Source organism: Quercus robur, chromosome 2 (genome assembly GCF_932294415.1).
Source record: "Quercus robur chromosome 2, dhQueRobu3.1, whole genome shotgun sequence".
Taxonomy (NCBI): Eukaryota; Viridiplantae; Streptophyta; class Magnoliopsida; order Fagales; family Fagaceae; genus Quercus; species Quercus robur.
In genome coordinates this window covers 48,820,880-48,825,561 of record NC_065535.1, presented here as the reverse complement: position 1 = coordinate 48,825,561, position 4,682 = coordinate 48,820,880, and the positions used below count along the sequence as shown (strand labels likewise).

General features: G+C 37.8%; 1 long non-coding RNA gene across 1 annotated transcript; it reads left to right on the top strand.

Moving 5' to 3' along the window:
* Positions 1 to 304: 304 nt before the first annotated feature.
* LOC126713838 (uncharacterized) lies at positions 305 to 1,895 on the top strand. Its single transcript, XR_007651454.1, has 2 exons — positions 305 to 1,179; positions 1,542 to 1,895. It is a non-coding gene; the product is annotated as an uncharacterized LOC126713838 (long non-coding RNA).
* The last annotated feature ends 2,787 nt before the right edge of the window (positions 1,896 to 4,682 follow it).

The following is a 4,682-nucleotide window of genomic DNA, read 5'->3' as shown; positions in this document are numbered from 1 at the left end:
CATGGCATCTAATTCTACCGCTTTTACCAGACACACACTCTTACATCATACATTTCTTGCATTCGCACTACTAATGGATCATTTATGACTGTTCATAGTATAGAGACAATATTATCAGAACAAAGAGGTAGATACGAAGAAAGAAGAAAGTTAAAGAAACAAAATAACTAACTAAACTACTATAACTGACTCTAACAGCTGGCATAACTAACAAGCACGTGTGCTAGACACGTGAGACTAACTCTACTAATTAATACGAGAGTAAAACGACCTGTAGTATAAGGCCTAAGAACAAAAACTACAATACCAGCAAGATCTTTCTGCAATTGAAAAACTCGAGGTCCATTCCCTTGTGAAAACCTCTCTTGAAGATTATTCCAAACATCCAGTGCTGAATTGCGATAAGTCATGCTTATTGCAATCTTTGGAGATACGCAATTTAGAATTACAGCCCTTTCCATGTTGTTCTTGTGGAAAGTGCACATGTAATGTCAATGGCAAAATAGCTGATCTTCAACATAGAGATTCAGTGATGCAATTGTTAATGGGGCTTAATGAGTCTTTTAGCCAGGTTAGAGGTCAGGTTTTACTCATGGATCTCCTGCCTCCTCTCCACAAAGTCTATTCTTTGTTAATTCAAGAAGAGAGACAAAGATCAATTGGACAATCTCATGGACCTTTTGTTGAGTCCACAGCTCTTGCTACTAAAGCTGTGAATTCAGGTGCAGCTACTGGAACAAAGAACTATAAGAAAGGCAAAGAAAGACCAACATGCAGTCACTGTGGCTTGATTGGACACACTGTAAATAAGTGCTACAAGATCCATGGTTATCCACTTGGATATAAAGCCAAATCCAGAAATCCTGTTGCAAATCAAGTGTCATGTGTTGATTTTGGTCCTAATCAGATTGGTCCTCAAACCAGTTTGGACTTCAGTCACAGCAACTTGTTTCTCAGCCACAGTTCAATGGCACAGTTGGTAATCAACCTGTTTCTCAGCCTCAATTCACTAGCACAGTTGGCACTCAGCCCCAATTTCGTAGCACAACACACTCCCCATTCACACCAGAGCAATACCAAAAGATTCTTGCCATGATTGGTGGCCAGGAGGTTGCTTCCACTGCCATTGGAATGGCTAATAATGTGTCTTTTCCATTACACAACCTACTCCTTTGACAGGTAACCATTTCATGCCTAGGTCTGTTTTTGATCTAAAGCACTCAATATTTGCTGCTAAAATTGTAAATAAAACTGCTTTTGGACATAAGACTTGGGTCATAGACACAGGTGCAAGTGATCATATAGTTTGCTCTGTGACTTTAATGCATTCTTTTACTTCTATCTCTCAATGTGTTGTTGAACTACCAAATGGAGAATCTGCTCAGGTTACTCATGTTAGCTCAGCTCATGTTTCCACCAATTTGACCCTTCACCATGTGCTATGTGTACCTTCCTTCTCTTTTAATCTCCTTTCTGTTAACAAGTTGACTCAAAAACTTCCATATTGTCTTGTTTTCTTGTCCCATTTTTGCTTCATTCAGGACCTCATCTATTGGTGGAAGATTGGGAAGGGTGGAGTCAGCAATGGACTCTATTTGCTGCAGAATATCACATCTGCTTCAGCAGTTTCACCATCATCCCTTCAAGATTATATTTCTCAATTCAGATCTACCCATTCTGCCACTATTTCTGCACAAGTTTCTGTCCAAGACATGTCTTTTCTATGGCAATTTAGGTTAGGACACCCTTCTTTCAAGAGGTTATTACCTTAAAAGATGTACTTTCTTCTTTTTCTGCAAATTGCAAAGATGTATGTACTGTTTGTCCTTTGGCAAAGCAAAAAATTCTATCCTTTCCATTCAATAATAATATTTGTTTCAACCCTTTTGATTTGATTCATGTGGATGTTTGGGGTCCATATTTTGTTCCTACTCATGATGGATACAAGTATTTTCTAACCATTGTTGATGATGCAACTAGGTCTACTTGGGCATTCTTAATGAAAACCAAGTCTGAAGTTAGATCACTCATTATTTCATTTTATAATATGATCAAAACTCAGTTTGGTGTTATTTTAAAGGCCCTTAGATCTGATAATGCTTTTGGATTCAACATGACTGATTTCTTTAGTGCTCATGGCATTGTTCACCAAAAGAGTTGTGCTTGCACTCCACAACAAAATTCTGTTGTTGAAAGGAAGCATCAACATAGTTTGACAATAGCTAGAGCTCTAAAGATTCTTGCCATGTTGTTGAATGTATACGTACTGCTATTCACCTTATAAAAGGACTTCCCTCCCCCTTGCTTCATCAAAAATCTCCTTTTGAAATGCTTTTCTACAAACTTCCCTCCTACAATCATCTTAAGGTTTTTGGTTGTTTATGTTATGTTTCAACCATAGCTGCAAGGGCTAGTCCTTGTGTATTTCTAGGATATCCCTACAAGGGCTAGTCCTTGTGCAGAAGCAACAGCAAATTTGCCCCAAGGGCTAGTCCTTGTGTATTTCTAGATTACATAGAAACTTTTTCTCCTGTTGCAAAGATGGTTTCAGTTATGTGTCTATTAGCTGTTGCTTCTGTCAAAGGGGGGTATTTGTGTCAATTGGATGTGAATAACATATTCCTTCATGGTGATCTCAAGGAAGAAGTATATGTGGCTCTTCCCCTGGTTTTCATGGTAAGGGGGAGCTTGTATGCAGGTTGAATAAGTCCATTTGTGGTCTGAAACAAGCTTCCAGACAGTGGTTTTCGAAATTCTCCACTGCCTTGATCTGTGAGTTGGGTTTTAGACAATCCAAGGCTGATTATTCTCTCTTTCTCAAGAGTTCTGCCACTTCTTTCATTGCCCTTTTGGTTTATGTATATGATATTCTCATTCCAGTAACAGCAAAGAAGCAGTGAATGAATTGAAGCACATGTTGGATCAGAAATTAAATTGAAGGACCTTGTTGAGTTGAAGTTCTTTCTTGGTCTTGAGGTTTCTAGATCAGCTCAGGGTATTAATCTTTGTCAAAGGAAATATACTCTAGAAGTCCTAGATGATGCTGGAATGTTAGGTTGCAAGCCTTTGTAAACACCCATGTGGTAGAATTTAAAACTTTGCGAGTATGAGGGGCAGTTGCTAGATGATCCCAGCTCTTATAGGAGGTTGATTGGCAGGCTTCTTTATCTGACCATCACTAGGCAAGACATCACCTTTACTGTCCATAGGCTCAACCAATTCATGGCTCATTCCAGGAAGCCTCATCTTCTTGCTGCTAATAGGGTCTTACAATATCTCAAAGCCACTTCTGGTCAAGGATTGTTGTTCTCAGCTACTTCAGAACTTTACCATAAGGCTTTTGCAGATGCTGATTGGGCATCCTGTCTTGATACCCGAAGATTTGTCATTGGATTTTTTTTGGTGATTCTCTTATTTCCTGGAAATCCAAGAAGCAACAGACTGTTTCATGCTCTTCTGCAGAATCAGAGTATAGGTCCATGGCTGTGGCTGTTTGTGAGGTCACTTGGATTCTTTATCTTCTCAAAGACATTCAGGTGGATCATCCTAGAGCTGCTTTGCTGTTCAGTGATAGTCAGGCAGCTTTACACATTTGTGCTAATCCTGTATTTCATGAACACACCAAGCATATCGAGATAGATTGCCAATGTGGTTCGAGATAAGTTCATGGAAGGTGCTATCAAGTTGTTGCACATCAGAACTCACTACCAACTTTCTGATTGGCTTACCAAGGCTCTAAGCTCTCGCCAATTTCACCTCTTATTGTCCAGGATGAACCTTGTGATATTCATCACAAACTTCCTCTAGAGGGGGAGTATCAGAATAAAGAGGTAGATACGAAGAAAGAAGAAAACAAGAAGAAAGTTAAAGAAACAAAGAAGAAACAAACACAGAGTTAAGCTACAAGTAGTTTTTGTATCTTAGGCCTTATACTATAGGTCATTTTACTCTTGTATTAATTAGTAGAGTTAGTCTCACGTGTCTAGCACACGTGCTTATTAGTTATGCCAGCTATTGGAGTCACGTAGAGTAGTTTAGTTAGTTATTTTGTTTTCCATCGTTTTTCTTTCTTAAGCCTCTGTTATGATTAGCCTCTATATATATATATATATATATATATATATATATATATTGGAGTCACGTAGAGTAGTTTAGTTAGTTATTTTGTTTTCCATCGTTTTTCTTTCTTAAGCCTCTGTTATGATTAGCCTCTATATATATATATATTGGAGTCACGTAGAGTAGTTTAGTTAGTTATTTTGTTTTCCATCGTTTTTCTTTCTTAAGCCTCTGTTATGATTAGCCTCTATAAATATATATATATATATATATATATATATATATAGATGGCTCTAGTTGTACAATAAATATTTAATACAATCAATTTGCTTTATGTTGGACAACTTTGTGAATTAGGAGTAAATATTCTATTTATCAATCATGGTGTGAATGTGCAAGATCCTTGGACAGGTCAAGTGCTTAAGGATAGACCGTAAGATTAGATGTATGTTTAAGGTTCACAACTTGAAGATTCCTTCACAAGTTGTTTCTGTTGCTACTACTACTACCACCCTCTCGCCTAATTTATGGCATGCACATCTTGGTCATACATCATTATCTCGTCTTCAATTGTTAACTCCTCAAGGTCATTTAGGTTTTGTTCAGTTTCCAAAATTTGATTG